Raw genomic sequence first — 20,812 nt, forward strand, 5'->3', positions numbered from 1 at the left:
AGGGATTTATCATAACAGACAAGACATTATTTCTGGAAGCTATAATAGTCATATTTTGACTTTAAACTGAAGCAACACAATACGTAAAGAACAAATACCTTCCAAGCACATTACAACCCGTATATCGATTCTACCAACCTGTTCAATTAAAATAAAAAAAGAAACAGACAGCAACAACTTCCCAGGTTGCACCTGCAACAGGGCAGTATTGCTTTAAAGTCAATGCCGCCATTAGACTGTTGTTCATTTACAGTGTTACATTTACACTTACACGATCGGCTTCAAAGTGCCATTATCAAGTGTTTTAAGTGTTATAAATTACCAAAGATGGCATATTATCGTATTAAAATACACTAATAGACACATTATGTATTTTAATACTACAGTATGCCATATTAGGCAATTTATAACACTTAAAACACTTGATAATGGCACTTTGAAGCCGAAATCATGATCGTGTAAGTGTAAATGTAACGCTGTAAATAAACAACAGGCTAATGGCGGTACTGACTTTTAATAAATAAACTATGACTGTGGCTCCGCATTATGAAAAAATTATTAGGGCAGTATTAGACAAAAGCGACGCGCAACGCATACACACAAGCGCTTCTATAAACAATGACAGGGCATGAAGCTTTTTTGTGAATACTAGTTCGTATCGATATCCACAAGTGACCTGCTCATACAAAAAAGCACACAGAACTTTTTTCTTGTTCGTTAACAATCACTCTCAAAACCAGTCTGCCTTAGGGTATATAATTCACGTTCCATAAGAAGAAAAATCACTCATCCGTAAGCGGCGCGCCGCAGGTGAATGAATAAAAAAACAGGTCGGGTGTTAACGTTGGCCGAATACAGTACCTCAGTGACACTCCATCATCCAGAAGCAATCTTCACATCCAGCCGGCGGGTTATGCTCATGTCCAACATTCCGGTACGCCACATGCTCGTCCGCAACATAAGTCCAGCGCTCTACTTCCCCACTCACTTCCCCCGCCACCACCAGGGGGCTCTTTCTCCCATAACGTCCCGCGACCCCCACGAGAGGTCGTCTCACCGCCGAAAGGAAGCCTAACCAACCTAGGCGGTTAGTGCCAACCTAAACCCAAAGTGCCGTACGCAGCACATTGGCTTTTGAACTATTGGTAGCTTTCTCACAGATCTTACTGTTCAGACAAATGATTACACTCCAAATATATATTTACACCTGAAAGTGGCGCTGAGACTTGAGTAATAACAGTTTTGTGGAACTGTAGCAGAACTTCTAATTTTTCTTCTCGCCCTATAGGGGGTCATGCTCAATCTCGAAAGTGTCCTTCGCCATCATTTTGTTTCCAGGTGATCATTGTAGGCAAAACCACCCCTTCCTTCCGCCTCCTTGATTTCTATCTCACCATTTATGGCCGTCCTATTGCCCTCACTCCCACCCTTAAGTACCTTGGCGTCACCCTCGACCGTCGCCTCTCCTGGACTGCCCATCTCCGGACAATCCAAGCCAAGGCACACTCCCGACTCCGTCTCCTCAAGCTCCTTTCTGGCCGTACGTGGGGTCTGGACCCCTCCACCATCCTCCACACCTATAAATCCCTCATCCGCCCTATCCTTTGTTATGCCCATCCGGCCTGGATCTCCGCCCCCCTTACCTTTTATAAATCCCTCCAAATGCTTGAACGCCATGCTCTCCGCCTCGCCTATCGCATCCGTCTTCCCTCCCCCACGCGGATCCTGTACGATCTCATCCCCTTCCCCCACCTCCTCCTTTTCCTTGAAAGGATACGGATCCTGTACACGTCCCACAAACTCGATCCTCCTCACCCGCTTGTGTCACCCATCCTCTACCACCCCCACCCGCTGCCGCACCTGTATTCCCACGTCCCACCCGGTCTCCATCTCTCCACCCTCCTTACCCTCTCCCAAAGTGGCTTCCGCCAGCTCTCCCTCCCTGCTGATGTCCTCCTCCCCTCCATCTACCCCTCCTATCAACTTTGATCCTCCCTCCCCCCCCACTTCCTGTGTCCTTTCCTTTAGGGACCCTCCCTCCCTTTTCTTTCCTTTTCCCCTGTCCCTTTCCTCCACCCCTCTTCCCCCGGGCTTCCCCTCCCCCTTCCTCCCTTCCCCCTATCTCCCCTGCCCATGGCATCTGCTCTCCCCTCTCCCTCTCCCACCCCCCTCCTCCTTTCTTGGCAGGTCACCGGACTCTTACACGGTTAGTGAACTTTCGCGCGCCGGAGATCAATGCCTCGTGTCTCTGTGTGTGCCGTCGTTTTGTGCAGTGGTTCAGTGTTATTCGTTTTGTGCACCTACGTTCACGTGTGACACTCTTCGTCTATGTATGTGTCCAGATGTCTGACCAAATTTTATCTTGGACTCTATGCCAGTGAACGGCTCCATGTATTTTAAAAAGTGTTTGTCTCCATTTCTGTGTTCACCATGTTTTTTTCTCTAAATGTCTTCATTTGTATCTTTTGTGTTTCTCTGAGGCCAAGGAGCGGCGTAGTATGCTGCTGCCGGCCTGCCTGTAAACAGGTTTAAAAATAACAATAAAGAAAAAAAAATAATTTTGTTTCCGACTTGCCGTAAAACTGACACTATCAAAAGAAAATGTTCTTCTACTTCTTGTTACTAGTAACGAAGTCTAATTTAAAATTTTATGTTCCAGCTAGACAATTAATCAGTCCACTACGATATTAAGCTCGAAGGTATTTACAGATGGTGAAATCAAACTGTGGAGAACATCCAGTGTTCCACCACAAAGTATTCTTATCAGCTTTGGTTTGCTGTCGAATCTTATGAGAACAACCCTCAACTGTTCACAGTAACTCACTTTCTGCTCTACCTTGCTATTCCTAATTGAATACTGCCCTGTTATACTATTTTTTCTATTGTTGATGTTACCTTATACACACATCAAAAAAGTTTTGCATCACCTCGCTTCCGAGAGTTCCGGAACCTGTACAGAAAATTGGAATAGAGATCAACATAAACATCACTTCCGCCATTTTTATTGCTCACGAAAACCACACATTGCATGTTGTACCACCATACAGCGAGACCTCCAGAGGTGTTGGTCCAGATTGCTGTACACACTGGTACCTCTAAAACCCAGTAGCACATCCTCTTGCATTGATGCATGCCTGTATTCGTAGTGCATACTATCCACAGCCTCACCACGACACTGTTGGTCCAGATTGTCCCACTCCTCAAGATGTCGCTAACTGAAGGAAGTCATTCACAAGACGTGCACTATGGGGGTGCGAACTGTCGTCCACGAAGACGAATGCCTCGCCAATATGCTGCCGATATGGTTGCACTATCGACCGGAGGATGGTATTCACGTATCGTACAGCCGTTACGGCGCCTTGCATGACCACTAGCGGCATACGTTGTCCCCACAAAATGCCACCCCAAAACAGCAGGGAACCTCCACCTTACTGCACTCGCTGGATAGTGTGTCTAAGGCGTTCAGCCTGACCGGGTTGCCTCCAAACACGTCTTCGACGGTTGTCTGGCTGAAGGCATATGCGATACTCAACGGTGGCGAGAACGTGATGCCAATCCTGAGCAGTCCATTTGGCATGTTGTTGGGCCCATCTGTACCGCACTGCATGGTGTCGTGGTTGCAAAGATGGACCCCGCAGTGGACGTCGGGAGTGAAGCAGCCTATTGCGCAGTTTGAGTCGTAACACGATGTCCTGTGTCTGCATTAAAAGCGTTATTCAACATGGTGGCATTGCTATCAGGGTTCCTCCGAGCCGTAATCCGTAGGTAGCCGTCATCCACTGCAGGCGGCCTGAGCGACGCATGTCATGGACAGTTCATGTCTCGTCTCTCTGTATCTCCTCCATGTCCGAAAAACATCGCTTTGTTTTCCTCCGAGACGTCTGGACACTTCCCTTGTTGTGAACCCTTCATGGCACAAAGTAACAATGCGGACGCGATCGAACCGCGGTATTGACCTTCTAGGCATGGTTGAACTAAAGACAACACGAGCCGTGTACCTAATTCATAGTGAAATGACTGGAACTGACTGGCTGTCGGACTCCTTACGTCTAATAGGCGCTGCTCATGCAGGGTTGTTTACATGTTTGGACGGGTTTAGTGACATCTCTGAACAGTCCAAGGGACTGTGTCTGTGATTTGATTCCCACAGTCAACGTCTATCTTCAGGAGTTCTGGGAACCGGGGCGATACAAAACTATTTTTGATGTGTGTATTAGTCTTCTCTCCATTTCACCTCACCAACCCCGACTATATCTAGACTGGGCCTTTTCATTCCCTTTCTGATTTTATAGCTTAACTACCACGTTCAAACTTCTAACATTCCACACTCCGTAGAATATTATCCTTTCGTTCACCATTCCTTCTTTTTCTCATGATCACCTCCCCCTTGACAGTTTCCTCACAGAGACCTGAATGAGAAACTGATGAGGAATCCCGAGTGGAGAGAGCATCATTGTAATTTTTCAGTTACGTGCTACTTGTCCTGTGGATACCCCTTATGTGTCTTGAGGCAGTGGTTTCCATTGCCTTTTACATCTTCATGCCGTTGATCCTTGCTGATTCTTCCTTCTTTCTGGGCACTTTCTTACCCCAAGGGCAATAGTGTGCCCTGAAGCTCTGTTTGATCTCCACCCTCTTTGTAAGGCCGTGTTGTGGGGCAGATTTTTTCCTTTACTCTCCTACACCTATTTCTGATCAAAATTCGACCTAACAGTCCGCGTTTTAAGTATTGGTCGAGAAAATTCTGTTCACCTGCCACGACAGGCGTCTTGATGTCCATTTCCTTCGCTCTGTTTGGAAAAATACTGGTTCTGTCGATGAAAAGCGGCGTTGAAAAGACAGACTCAGTACCTTCAAAACATAACTCGAGCTTGGAGGTATTAGAGGTAAAATTCGTCGGCACGTAAGAAAACATCGGGCGTTCAAGATTCTAACTATCTGCATAAAAGCATTAAAGTTCAATTAGTTAGGGTTTATTGCCTCTTTAAATGACTATCAAATCCACATTTACGGCCGAAAGTTTTTATCGTTTCAAGTTCACTGTTTGCTGTTTAACTACAAGTCTTCAAATGAAAAGTAGTCATAACGTACACTTCAAACCCGAATAAATTCCGGGTTCTAAACAGCCATTGACCCACAGCCACTTGCAAGTCACTACATTAAGTCGTTCAGTAGTCTTCTTTTTAAAAAAAGTGATTGCTTTAACGTTCCATCAAGTTCACGAAACACAGCATATGAAGCTCTAAGACGACCAGTCGTTTAACACGCATATTACTTACGAGTTGAAACTAAAGCACTTAAAACCACTTGAATTTAGTGTAAAATAACAGAAACAATGAATGAATTTCTTTATCGTAGGCGAAATTCATGTGGCGCGGTTCCACATGTTCTGCTGGATAAGACGGTTCCGATAGGCAGAACTGCACGGAAAAGCACTAACTTAGTGTGGGAAACGCTTAATTCACATTGGCTGACGATCTGAAAGGTTTATCAAAAAAGGTACTGCTCTCAAATGCTCACGGTAATTCTTAATTCGTCCAATAGGATCACAGAAAGTAATTACGAAAGATCTAAACTTACGGTGCTATGTTTAAATGAAAGCGAAACAATGTCTCAATTATTCCCAGAAATAAAATGTTGACCTTTTTAAAACCCAACTATCCTTCTGGCTACTTGTATACAGAAATATGCACACTGAACATACGTTAAATGACTCATGATTGCACAAGATTTTCTCATTCACATTTTCTATACTTTTTGATAAAATAAAACATTCACAATTCGCTGTGTCCTCCAAATACTCTCTCATTATCCATAACACTTACGCAGCTTAACTTAATTAAATAATATCTACATCTGCATGTACATACATACTCCGCAAGCGTGGCGGAGAATACCCTGTACTACTGCTAGTCATTTTCTTTTTTTCTTTTATTTAATAAAAAACAACTTTCTTAGTTGTTAGCGTCACACTTTTCTACAGCTGCAGTTGCCTCGAATAAAAAATAGTTTGTGATTTCCTTTTCTGTTCCACTCGCAAATAGAACGAGGGAAAAACGACTGTCTATATAACTTATCTTCGTAGTCCTTAAGAGAAATGTATATTGGCGGAATAGTTCTGCCTTCAGCTTGAGATGCCGGTTCTCTAAAATTTTCCAGTAGTATTCCTCCAAAGCAAAGCCGACTTTCCTCCAGGAATTCCCATTTCAGTTCTGGAAGCATCTCTGTAATACTTGTGTATTGTTCCAACCTGTGAGTTATAAACCTAACAGACCGTCTATGAACTCCATCGATGTCTTCTTTCAATCAGACCTGCTGCGTATGCCAAACACTCGAGCAGTACTCAAGAACAGATCGCACTAGCGCCCTATAGGCGGTCTCCTTTACATATGAACCACACTTTCCTAAAATTCTCCCAATAAAGGAAAGTCGACCATTGGCCTTCCGTACCACAATACTCACACGCTAGTTCCATTTCAAATCGGTCTGCAAGTGCACAGATGTCCATTGTTGCGCCGTTAAACATCTAACAAGCATCAGTGGAATGTTATGTGTGTATGGACATCCATAGTCACACAAGGTGTTTTTTAAGTGGGTTGTTTTCATTTTTTGACAAACGTTTTCTATTTTTAACAAACCTGTGTGGAGTGTGCTACATACCATCCACTACGCTGTCAAATGGCATATGTAATACAACATTAATGGAACGGAAGGCATAACAGATTTTTAAAGACATGAAAATGTATAAATTTCCATTCCTTCATCTGTAATGACAAATATAAATAATGATTTTATATGTACCCTATGTAAATGCATCACTTTACAGATCAGAAATGACATCCTTTACTGCTGAAACCAGTCATCAGGAATAAATACACTCCTGGAAATGGAAAAAAGAACACATTGACACCGGTGTGTCAGACCCACCATACTTGCTCCGGACACTGCGAGAGGGCTGTACAAGCAATGATCACACGCACGGCACAGCGGACACACCAGGAACCGCGGTGTTGGCCGTCGAATGGCGCTAGCTGCGCAGCATTTGTGCACCGCCGCCGTCAGTGTCAGCCAGTTTGCCGTGGCATACGGAGCTCCATCGCAGTCTTTAACACTGGTAGCATGCCGCGACAGCGTGGACGTGAACCGTATGTGCAGTTGACGGACTTTGAGCGAGGGCGTATAGTGGGCATGCGGGAGGCCGGGTGGACGTACCGCCGAATTGCTCAACACGTGTGGCGTGAGGTCTCCACAGTACATCGATGTTGTCGCCAGTGGTCGGCGGAAGGTGCACGTGCCCGTCGACCTGGGACCGGACCGCAGCGACGCACGGATGCACGCCAAGACCGTAGGATCCTACGCAGTGCCGTAGGGGACCGCACCGCCACTTCCTAGCAAATTAGGGACACTGTTGCTCCTGGGGTATCGGCGAGGACCATTCGCAACCGTCTCCATGAAGCTGGGCTACGGTCCCGCACAGCGTTAGGCCGTCTTCCGCTCACGCCCCAACATCGTGCCGCCTCCAGTGGTGTCGCGACAGGCGTGAATGGAGGGACGAATGGTTCTGCCAGTGTGATCATGTGATGTATCTGACCCCAGGAATGTGTCAATAAAGTATCCCCTTCCTGGGACAATGAATTCACGGTGTTCTTATTTCAATTTCCAGGAGTGTAGTATTGAATGCTATCTTGGTTATTATATTTTCGTCGCAAAAAAGATAATTTTAAGTAAATAGTTTGTATGATCTTCTTATTTACAGTTTCAGAACTTTGTTTCGAAGTGCAAGAAATGCTACTATAGTTGTCAGGTAAAATTTTGTAACTCCGAATGTACTGAATGTCATGAACTGCAGTACAGTCTTGATAACAACGCAAGACTTAAATGGAGTATGAAAAGGTTAAATAAATATTAACAACATTTCTTTAGATTCGTAGGGTATATGAATATATGCTCCTGGAAATTGAAATAAGAACACCGTGAATTCATTGTCCCAGGAAGGGGAAAATTTATTGACACATTCCGGGGGTCAGATACATCACATGATCACACTGACAGAACTACAGGCACATAGACACAGGCAACAGAGCATGCACAATGTCGGCACTAGTACAGTGTATATCCACCTTTCGCAGCAATGCAGGCTGCTATTCTCCCATGGAGACGATCGTAGAGATGCTGGATGTAGTCCTGTGGAACGACTTGCCATGCCATTTCCACCTGCGCCTCAGTTGGACCAGCGTTCGTGCTGGACGTGCAGACCGCGTAAGACGACGCTTCATCCAGTCCCAAACATGCTCAATGGGGGACAGATCCGAAGATCTTGCTGGCCAGGGTAGTTGACTTACACCTTCTAGAGAACGTTGGGTGGCACGGGATACATGCGGACGTGCATTGTCCTGTTGGAACAGCAAGTTCCCTTGCCGGTCTAGGAATGGTAGAACGATGGGTTCGATGACGGTTTGGATGTACCGTGCACTATTCAGTGTCCCCTCGACGATCACCAGTGGTGTACGGCCAGTGTAGGAGATCGCTCCCCACACCATGATGCCGGGTGTTGGCCCTGTGTGCCTCGGTCGTATACAGTCCTGATTGTGGCGCTCACCTGCACGGCGCCAAACACGCATACGACCATCATTGGCACCAAGGCAGAAGCGACTCTCATCGCTGAAGACGACACGTCTCCATTCGTCCCTCCATTCACGCCTGTCGCGACACCACTGGAGGCGGGCTGCACGATGTTGGGGCGTGAGCGGAAGACGGCCTAACGGTGTGCGGGAGCGTAGCCCAGCTTCATGGAGACGGTTGCGGATGGTCCTCGCCGATACCCCAGGAGCAACAGTGTCCCTAATTTGCTAGGAAGTGGCGGTGCGGTCCCCTACGGCACTGCGTAGGATCCTACGGTCTTGGCGTGCATCCGTGCGTCGCTGCGGTCCGGTCCCAGGTCGACGGGCACGTGCACCTTCCGCCGACCACTGGCGACAACATCGATGTACTGTGGAGACCACACGCCCCACGTGTTGAGCAATTCGGCGGTACGTCCACCCGGCCTCCCGCATGCCCACTATACGCCCTCGCTCAAAGTCCGTCAACTGCACATACGGTTCACGTCCACGCTGTCGCGGCATGCTACCAGTGTTAAAGACTGCGATGGAGCTCCGTATGCCACGGCAAACTGGCTGACACTGACGGCGGCGGTGCACAAATGCTGCGCAGCTAGCGCCATTCGACGGCCAACACCGCGGTTCCTGGTGTGTCCGCTGTGCCGTGCGTGTGATCATTGCTTGTACAGCCCTCTCGCAGTGTCCGGAGCAAGTATGGTGGGTCTGACACACCGGTGTCAATGTGTTCTTTTTTCCATTTCCAGGAGTGTACATTTAGATCGTACGGCAAACATGTTCACTGTGTAAGCGCACAGCATCAGTGCAGCTAGGCAGGTACGAAAAAAGACATTTTTCTTCTTCCTGACTGCAGAACTAGGCACAATTTCAGATCGCGTACTTCACTGCAAGGAAAGGATATCTCGGAATAATCTGCTACTCAATCAACACCCCATGAACCGATATCTCCTTTATGTACATTAGAGGTGAGTATACTGGCACTATTATTACGAAATACGGCTTTAGCGAAAATAAACAAAACGAATTAACCATAGATTTTAAATAAAATTTCACTACTAATAAGGAAGTAAATAGAAACATGTTAACGAGACATTGCCCTCTTTTGCAGCATAACATAAAATTTCTAAAGCTTTAACTTCAGAGCAATACATCGAAATCATTGTAGAACGTTTTACTAAAAAATATTTTTCTACAAAATTACCATTACATTACATTCGAAACGTTTAAATTTCTTCCAGAGTTTACCTCTATTTTTTTTTCTACAAAGTTCCCAATTTAGCTTATTATCAAGAAAACTTAATGTACATTAGATTAATAGATTACATTTGAAATATTTAAACATCTTCCATAGTTTACTTCCTTTTAACCTTGAACTGGATCAAATTACACCTATCTGACATGAAGGCACTATGGTAGGTATCTCTTTTTATTACGATAATCAGAAAGGTACCAACATCCAGCACTTCTGCTACATAAATGCACTACGGTGGGCGTCTCTTTTTCTACTATAGTCACACTCTTTACAAAAACGCCTCTTTATAAAAATTCATCACGATGAGCATGTATAAGGCTTTATAACATTACCTCAACTGTTTTGTGGGGAGCGCCCTTTGAGCTGCCAATAACCACACGCTACGTGTAAATGGTTATTCACAAAACCTGCCACATTGGGCTCTTTGAAAATTTTGTAACGTATTATCTGCTTTATGAAGAGGCACTGTTGTGAGCGTCCCACTTTTTCACTTGGCCGAGGAACAACCGATGATTTTACTGTAAAACATTTTCAAGCTGAACAACGAAATCCTTGCATATTGCCATTTCACGCACTTCTCATGTTTTGAAAAAGTTGTTTTGTAGGTGGCCAACATTGTTACGTTATCATTCGGACAGTCTGCGATGCACACAATTCACGCCACATTCAAGCATCTGTATAGGAATGTTTCTGATTTCCGCACTAAGGGTGTCTTTTAGTTCCGCAATTATGTGTAGCCACAGACAGATAAGCTGAGAGATTCAGAAGACCACAAAACTCCCCATTACTTGAAATAAGGTGGTTCCCAAACACACTGCCCACTGCTGCGACTGAAATTCGAGCACAATGAGACGTATAAGCATCTTTCTTAAACCAGTACTCATTTGAGAGAGCTCGAGGAATGTGTCAATCATGGCAGCATACTGCTGAGATGCGACTGTGGGTATTCATGCACGTTCATTGTCAAAAAAGAAAGAGCCGATTACGTCCTTTGAAGAGACAGCGTACCATATTATAACTTGCTTCCTATGTAACGTGAGTCGATGATGATTGTGAGGATTACCCTCACCCCAGTACCGGCAGTTTTCTTTGTTGGTATAAACACTGAGGCAAAAATGTACCTCGCCATTCATTCATGTTTTTTTGAGTCATCAGTCTTCTGACTGGTTTGATGCGGTACGCCACGAATGTCTCTCCTGTGCCAACTTCTTCATCTCAGAGTAGCACTTGCAACCTACGTAATCAGTTATCTGGTGGATGTATTCCAATCTCTGTCTTGCCCCTCTACAGCTCATTCTAGAACCTTGGAAGTCAGTCCCTGAAGGCTTAACAGATGTCCTATCATCCTGTCCCTCCTCCTTGTCAGTGTTTTCCACATATTCCTTTCCTCTGCGCAGAACCCTTCGTTCCTTACCTTATGAGTCCACCTAACTTTCAACATTCGTCTGTAGCATCATATCTCAAATGATTCCATTCTCTTCTGTTCCGGTTTTCCCACTGTCCATGTTTCACTACCATACAAAGCTGTGTCCAATCGCAAATTCTCAGAAGTTTATTCCTCAAATTAAGGCCTGTGTTTGATACTAGTAGATTTCTCTTGGCCAGGAATGACCTTTTAGCCAGTGCAAGTCTGCTTTTGATGTCCACCTTGCTCTGTCCGTCGTTGGTTATTTTGCTGCCTAGGTAGCACAATTCCTTAACTTCATTTACTTCGTGACCATCAATCCTTATGTTATGTTTCTTGCTGTTCACATTCTGCTACTTCTCATTACTTTCGTCTTTCTTTGATTTACTCTCAATGTACTCATTAGAATGTCCATAACATTCAGCAGATCACGTAACTCTTCTTCACTTTCACTCAGGATAGCAATGTCATCAGCGAATCATGTCATTGATGTCCTTTCACTTGAACTGTAATTCCACTCCTGAACCTTCCCTTTATTTCCGTCATTGCTTCTTCAGTATACAGATTGAACAGTAGGGGCAGAAGACTACAGCCCTGTCTTACACCCTTTTTAATCCGAGCGTTCCGTTCTTGGTCTTCCACTCTTATTATTCCCTCTTGGTTCTTGTACATATTGTATATTATCCGTCTCTCCCTATAGCTCACACCTACAATTCTAAAAATTTCGAACATCTTGCATCATTTTACATTGTCGAACGCATTTTCTGGGGCGACAAATCCTATGATGGTGTCCTGATTTTTCTTTAGCCTTGCTTCCATTATCAACCGCAACGTCAGAATTGACTGTCTGCTGCCTTTATCTCACCTAAAGCCAAACTGCTCGTCATCTAACACATCCCCAGTTTTCCTTTCGATTCTTCTGTATAATATTCTTGTCAGCGAGTTGGATGCATGAGCTGTTAACTAATTGTGTGATAATTCTTGCAGTTGTCAGATCTTGCACTCTTCGGAATTGTGTGGGTGATATTTTTTCCGAAAATCAGATAGTATATTGCCAGACACATACATTCTGCATACCATCGTGAATAGTCGTTTTGTTGCTACTTACCCCAATGATTTTAGAAATTCTGATGGAATGTTGTCGCTCCCCTGTGCCTTATTTGATCTTAAGTCCTTCAAAGCTCTCATAAATTATGATTTTAATACTGGATCCTCAATCACTTCTAAGTCGATTCCTGTCTCTTCTTCTATCACATCAGACAAATCTTCCCTCTCAATCTACTCTTTCGACCTATCTGCTCTCTCCTCTGCATTTCACAATGGAATTCCGGTTGCACTCTTAATGCTACCACAGTTGCTTTTAATTTCACCGAATGTTCTTTTGACTTTCCTACATGTGAGTCAGTCTTACGACTGTCATTTCTTTTTCGGTTTCTTCACATTTTTGTTGCAGCCAATTAGTCTTACGTTCCCTGCACTTCCTATTTATTTCATTACTCAGTGACATGTATTTCTGTATTCCTGAATTTCCCTGAACATTTTTGTACTTTCTTCTTTCATCGATCAGCTGTAGTATTTCTTCTGTTGCCCATGGTTTCTTTGCAATTACCGTCTTTGTACATATGTTTCTCTTTCCAGCTTCTGTGATTGCCGTTTTTTGAAATGTCCATTCCTCTTCAACTTTACTGCCTACTGGACTATTCTTTATTGTTGTATCTACAGCTTTAGAGAACTTCAAGTATATCTCGTCATTCCTTAGTACTTCAGTATCCTACTTTCTTGCGTACTGATTCACTCTGACTCACCTCTTAAACTTCAGGCTACTCTTAATCACAACTACATTTTGATCTGAGTGTATTTCTGCTCTTGGGTACTGTGGCGTCCCCGCACTCCAACTGCGTGCTGATATTGCCGACGCCGTAGAGCTGCTACTGCCGCAGCTCTCGCGGTGGAGTTGAGACACGATGCGCGATGCCGTAGGTCCCCGTTGGTGAACGGGAGACAGAAATGCGAACTCGTACGATGGATGCTTCTTCTGATTTAAGATTGAATGATTCATTGCCCGGATATGCAGTAGTTGTTAAATCTTATCTCATCCGCATCGTACACACCACCAATTGCGAGGAAACATTGTAATTATCAGTCTTCTCGTACGTTGTTGGCTCTTTGCTATGGAGTTGCTGAACTTGTATGAAGCGAGATCCACAGATACTCTTTGATCACGTCTGAGTGAACCTACGCCATAATGTTAAAAATAAATGTTCAAAAGTTCTCTTTTCAATTAATGAAATAGGTACTTTGATATTCAAATTAAATTGTCCCTGCTGAATAGTCGTCGGTTAACTATCATTGATTAAATCACTTAATAATGTAGTCCACGCTTGATATTTCACTTGGAACGAACAGTTTATTGTTACTTGGTCACTATATACTTTTGCACCACACGCACACGCAGTTGGTTGGTAAAGTCAGTTCTATTAAAATTAAGTTTCTTGACAATTACGACAACTTGACTCTTCAGCGTAATTGTATTAGCTTCGTGAAGTCGTGTAATTGTGTCCTACTTGAGACTAATTGAGCGTAGTCCTTTGATATACTATCCACTCTTCTTTTAGTTCCAACTATTTAAAAGTCATGTCCAATATTCACTAGTTTCGTCAATAAAGTTCAATTAACCCGTTATGCACGGTTAAACGCGTCTATCAGTTCCTGTCTCTGCTTAGAAAATCAGTTTCCGAAGTTCGTGAATCACGTCACGCAAGAAACACTTCTGAACGCGAAAAAATCTCATCGCGTTCCGTACTCTCAACAATTAAGACAAGAATTGTTCTCGCACGTCTTTATAGGACAAGAGCCAGCAAGCGACTTCTTCTGTGAAAGAGTATTGTAGGTGCATTGAGTTGATACGTTGCGCTTACAACTCTCTTCCACATAAAAGTTATTTCTGACTAACATCACCTTGGACTTATCTTTCAAGATATTAATTGCAATTATCACTTGGATATTTGTCCATTAATTAAATCTGAGGTTTCTTCCTCCTCTTTCCATAACAAAAACTCTCAGTGATGTATAATGTTGTTATCAAAACTTCTTGGTGTTAGCTTATCGACAAAGATGTCGTATTTGCCAAGATAACTCTTCCTACTTCATATTATGATATTCTGTCTTAATTGATTTTAAGGGGATCGTTCAGATGTTATAGTACGCCTTACAATCCAGAATCTGATTTCTGAATCTCTGTCTGACCATGATGTAATCTAACTGAAATCTTCCCGCATCACTCGATCTTTTCCAAGTAAACCCCCTCCTCTTGTGATTCTTGTACAGAGTATAGGCTGTTATTAGGTAAAATTTATTACAGAACCCAATCGATCTTTCTCCACTCTCATTCCTTGCCCCAAGCCCATATTCTCCTGTAACATTTCCTTCTATTTCTTTCCCTACAACTGCATTCCAATCCCCCATGACTACTAGATACTCATCTCCCTTTACATAATGTATTATCCTTTCAATATCCTCATATACTTTCTATATCTCATCATCTTCAGTTTGCGACGTCAGCATTCATACCTGAACTCTCATTGTCGGTGTTGGTTTGCTGTCCATTCTGATAAGACCAACCCTATCCCTGAACTGTTCACAGTAACAAACTCTCTGCCCTACATTCCTTTTAATAGCAAATCTTACTGTCGTTATACCGTTTGCTGCTGCTATTGTTCTTACGTTACACTCATCTGACCAGAAATCTCTGTCTTCTTTCCATTTCACTCCACTGACCCCTACTATATCTAAATTGAGTCTTTGCATTTCCCTTTTCGGATTTTCTAGTTTCTCTACCACATTCAAGATTCTGATATTACATGCGCCGACTCGTAGGACGTTATCCTTTCGTTGATTATTCAGTCTTTGTCTCATCGTCACCTCCTCCTTGACAGTCCCTCCCGGAGATCCGAATGGGGGACCATTCTGGAATGGAGGAAAAGCAAGAGAGTGCCCTGAACCTCTGTCCGCTTCTCCGCCTTCTTTGAAAAGGCCGTTGGCAGAATTCGGATGCCTTCTTACACTGAAAGCCTTCGGCCACCAATTCTCATTCATTCATAGCAAATTTAAGAAGCTTTCATCTTTCAGAACTTTGTTTTACAGTTCATTCACTTTTCATAATTACTTTTATGTAACTGTTGCACAACCTGTATCTTGCACGGTTGCGAATTTCAATCATCCCGTAAAATTTTGTGCTCACTACGACTGGACAATCCCACTACTGCCACAATTTGTTTCACAGAATGCTTTAGACTGTTGGTTACAGCATATTGCAGCTCCTTTATTCGTTCCTGTGAGCGACAACTTCTGGACCTTCCTGGCTTAAGTGCACTTCCTGTTGCTTCACAGTTTGTCACCCACAACATGACTACATGTATGGATGGCATAGGATCATTGCATATAAGGCTGAAATGACGACCGTATTCGCGTCTAGCATCAGCAACGCAGTTACCAATTCGTAAAAGGCCTTCACTGCCACAGCAAATTCACTTTCATTCCAGCGCTCCTTCTCAGAAAATGGTGTGTCTACCTGAAACATGTTACGAACTTTCAATGTTGCCAGTAATACCAGTCGACTTTTTGAGTCTAGTTAAAACAGTCAGTTTTCTACCACACTGTGTATCTATTTCTAAATTGTGATTCTTGAGTTTCTCCCGGCGTATTTGATAGTCAAAATATCCACGGGTGTGCTGCCGGTCTATAGTGTCCAACGAGCACAATATTTCGGCGATCATACATGTCGCTATCATCAGGTGAACTGACGGACTGAGCTCTTCTGAACGTGCCGGCACGGAGATCCGTGCGCTATGGCTGCTCAGAGGGAACCGGGTTCGGTCGCGGCGGCGGCCGATTTAAATACCCTCCGCCCGCGGCGCGCTCCCTCCGCCGTCCGCGCCCCGCGCCAAGGTCGCGCGGTGGAACAGATTGCGACGGTGTCTGAGATGACGTCGGTGTGATGGCTCTGTCCGCCGTGGTCATCACAACTATACGTTTGCTCGATTTACTCTTGATTAACCCAATCGCTGGTTCCCAAGCCTTGCTAAGACTATAGCCACAGTCACGGTTTATGAGGTCGTCATTGGTGCGAATTTCGATGGCCTCTCTAACAACGCTGTCCCAGTATCTCGACGTCTGTACCAGAATTCTCGTGCGGTCATACTCCATGGCGTGATTTTCCGACAAACAATGTTCAGCGACCGCTGACTTGCTCGGATACATCAGTCGAGTGTGCCTCTGGTGTTCACGGCATCGATCCTCGACGGTACGCATCGTCTGACCAATATACGACTTGCCACATTGACACGGAATCTGGTACACGCCGGCCTTCCTCAAACCGAGGTCATCTTTGGCGCTCCCCACCAGTGCACGAGTTTTATTTGGAGGACAAAACATAGTTCCGACCCGGTGTTTCTTCAGAATGCGGGCGATTTTCCCCGAGAGTGCGCCTGTGTATGGAATAAATGCAGTGCCTACCTCCTCCTTCGTGACTTCATCCATCTCAACAGGTTGTGCTGCAGTGGTTGGGCGGAGAGCACGTTGAATCTGCCACTCTGAGTACCCATTTTTTCGAAATACAGTTCTCAGATGTTCCAATTCCTGGGGTAGACTCTCTGCGTCAGAGATAGTGCGCGCCCTATGTACTAGAGTTTTAAGTACCCCATTCCTCTCTGAAGGGTGGTGGCAGCTGTCTGCGTGCAAATACAGATCAGTGTGCGTTGTTTTCCGATACACCCCATGGCCTAGGGTGCCGTCAGCCCTTCTCTTGACCAAAACGTCAAGGAAAGGTAATTTACCCTCCGTTTCAGTCTCCATAGTGAATTTGATGTTGGGGTGTATGGAGTTTAAATGTGTAAGGAAGTCAAGGAGTTTATCCATAACATGTGGCCAGATGACGAACGTGTCGTCCACGTAACGGAAAAAGCAAGTAGGTTTCCATACGGATGACGACAGGGCTTCCTCCTCGAAGTTCTCCATGTACAAATTCGCTACCACCGGTGAGAGTGGGCTACCCATGGCGACTCCCTCCGTTTGTTCGTAGTATTCTCCATTAAAAAGAAAGTACCTGGAAGTCAAGACATGCCTAAAAAGTTCAGTGGTCTTCTCGTCAAACTTCTGACTAATCAATTCTAGTGACTCTCGCAGGGGTACCCTCGTAAACAAGGAAGCGACGTCAAAACTCACCATGATATCTGACTCATCCAACCTGAAGCTATCAAGGCGTTTAACAAAATCCACGGAATTACGGATGTGATGAGGGCATTTACCCACATAAGGACTTAATATTCCCGTCAGGTATTTGGCCAACAAATATGTAGGTGCCCTGATGTTGCTGACAATGGGGCGTAATGGTACCCCCTCTTTGTGAACCTTCGGGAGTCCATATAGTCTTGTTGGTACCGGACCTTGGGGTAACAATTTCTTAGCGTCACCCTCCGGTAAATCTGCGTCCTTGAGAAGCGCCCTCGTCTTGTTCTCCACCTTCTTTGTAGGGTCAACGCTGATCTTCCGGTAGGAATCGTCATTTAGCAGGCCCTGCATCTTATCAGTGTAGTCCTTATGGGTGACAACAACTGTAGCATTGCCTTTGTAAGACAATTTCAGAGCGCTCCCTCAGATCACGAATAGCCGCCCTCTCTTTACTGCTGATATTTGACTTCATCAGCTTGGATTTCGTCAACGCACGACAAGTTTCACGACGCATTTCCTCGGCTGATTCTGGCGGAAGTCGAGCTACAACCTGTTCAACAGCACTAACAATTTCTGCGACCGGAGTGAACTTCGGGGTGGGAGCGAAGTTCAGACCTTTCTGCAAAACCGAGACCGCATCATCACTCAACACCATGCCACTCAATTTGATGACAGACTTGCATGGAACCTGCAGAGATGGTTTGTCAAGGAGACGTGAGAACTTAGCTGTTTGACATCCCGTAGCCTTCTTATGGGCGGAATCAGCTGACAGCCAGGTGACACCATCAATCCAATCCCAGGAACAAGAAGTGAACTTACTAGCCAGTTGCAAATGTAGTTTGAGTAATTCCTGTGAGATAAACTCATGGCTTCGGCGTGTGAATCGCACTCTCTCACGTACCAATGCGAGGCTGGCTCGTTTCTTGATTCTCTTAGCTGCTGCAGAATCGACGTGATGCATAACCTTAGCAAAATTTGGAACAACATTCTCGGAACGACATCTCTTTAGAAAGGCAAGAGTACTTAGCAAACAACATCTACGGTGGCGCAACTTTTCAAATTTCTTCATGCTGCGATACATCTCCTCCCCGTAAAGGTGTATGATGTGATTCTTGAGTTTCTCCCGGCGTATTTGATAGTCAAAATATCCACGGGTGTGCTGCCGGTCTATAGTGTCCAACGGGCACAATATTTCGGCGATCATACATGTCGCCATCATCAGGTGAACTGACGGACTGAGCTCCTGTGAACGTGCCGGCACGGAGATCCGTACGCTATGGCTGCTCAGAGGGAACTGGGTTCGGTCGCGGCGGCGGCCGATTTAAATACCCTCCGCCCGCGGCCGTTGCCGCGACCGAACCCAGTTCCCTCTGAGCAGCCGCGCGGGTGCGGACGGCGGAGGGAGCGCGCCGCGGGCGGAGGGTATTTAAATCGGCCGCCGCCGCGACCGAACCCAGTTCCCTCTGAGCAGCCATAGCGTACGGATCTCCGTGCCGGCACGTTCACAGGAGCTCAGTCCGTCAGTTCACCTGATGATGGCGACATGTATGATCGCCGAAATATTGTGCCCGTTGGACACTATAGACCGGCAGCACACCCATGGATCTTTTGACTATTTCTAAATTACCCCAAACACGAGCTTCTACCATGAAATTTGACATTTCAAAACCTATATCCTGTATATAGTTCTATGATCTCGGCATTACATCCTCGCATTCACTCCATAATTTTGTAGGATGCACATTTTCTTTGGGGTCAAATCTCAACAATAGGCTGAAAGGTGACTCAAGCAGTTTCAGATGGTTCTGGAGCACCACTACATACCACATGACTATTCGTGCTTCTTTCAATCTGTTCAACTCGTTTTTCTCTACAAATAATTCTCTTACAAGTTCTCGTTTACATTTGTACTAAACTGGGTTAAGCTGTTATCAAAGTTAGTAACTCTTGCACGCACTTGCACACCAGACTGTTCACACTTATCTATTCCTTCATTAATATTATTTTCCAAAATTTTATATTTACTATCAAATTGTTTTCCAACATTACGAGGTGGAATCCAAAATTTTCGGGACTCGTGCTGCCATCTGGAAAGTAGAAGTAGTAGATCTTTGCACCGCTAGGTGGCGAGAGCTGCATATCTGATGAGTCAGTGTGTTCAGCTGGGAGGACGTGTTGCGTGTCCACAGTGATTTCCGTAATACTCTGTGTTTGGTGTGTGGCGATTTTACGATGGATCCGAGAACAGAACTGCGCATGTGCATCAAATCCTGTACGAATCTCTGGAAAAGTGCTACGGAGACCCCTGCAATGATTCAACAAGTGCTTGGGAGACAGAGCATGAGCCGTACGCGTGTGTTTGAGTGGCATGCTCGGTTCAGGGCCGGCCATACAGACGTCGAAAATGATGCTCGCACTGGAAGGCCCGTTAGCCGCACAACGCCAGACATTGTTGCCAAAATTCAACAATTCGTTCATGTAGATCGACGTTGAACGATTTTAGACTATGCAGATGAAGAGGGTATTGGTTATGGGGCATGTCAAGGATCTTGACTGCCGATGAGAAGGCACAGCGTGTTGAAGTATGCACGGACCTTCGTCAGACCGTATCTGATGATCCAACGTTCTTGTCATGGGTTATCACTGGCAACGAGAGCTGGATTTACGGTTATGACCCAGAGACAAAGCAACAACCATCCCAGTGGAAGAGCCCGGACTCTCCAAGACCCAAAAAAGTGAGACAGGTGAAGAGCAAAGTGAAGAGTCTGATAATCGTTTTCTTTGATACCAAGGGAATTGTGCACAAAGAATTCATCCCACCCAACCTAACAGTGAATTCTGCGATGGGTCCGTGGAAACGTGCGGCGACGATGGCCCGAACTTTGGCGTCAAGAGAACTGGCTACTGCATCACAACAATGCTCCCTGTCACACGTCCTTGCTGACCGGGACCTTTTTGGCAAAAAACAACATGGTGGTTGTACCCCACCCACCGTACTCGCCAGATTTGGCACCTTGCGACTTTGCACTATTCCCAAAGCTGAAACTCAAGTTGAAAGGCCATCGGTTCGACACTCTAGACGGGATTCAAGAAGCATCACTGGCGGTGATAAACACTCTGAAAGAACAGGACTTCCAGAAAACATTTGGCCAGTGACAGAAGCTCTGGAACCGGCGTGTACGTGCAGATGGGAACTACTTCGTGGGTGATGGTGACCAAAGCTAAGATTTTCAACAGATGGCAGCACCAGTCCTGAAAAGTTTTTGGATAGCACCTCGTATTTACCTGTAGCATTAATTTTATTGTCAAATT

The sequence above is a fragment of the Schistocerca piceifrons genome, chromosome 3 (genome assembly GCF_021461385.2).
Source record: "Schistocerca piceifrons isolate TAMUIC-IGC-003096 chromosome 3, iqSchPice1.1, whole genome shotgun sequence".
Lineage (NCBI taxonomy): Eukaryota > Metazoa > Arthropoda > Insecta > Orthoptera > Acrididae > Schistocerca > Schistocerca piceifrons.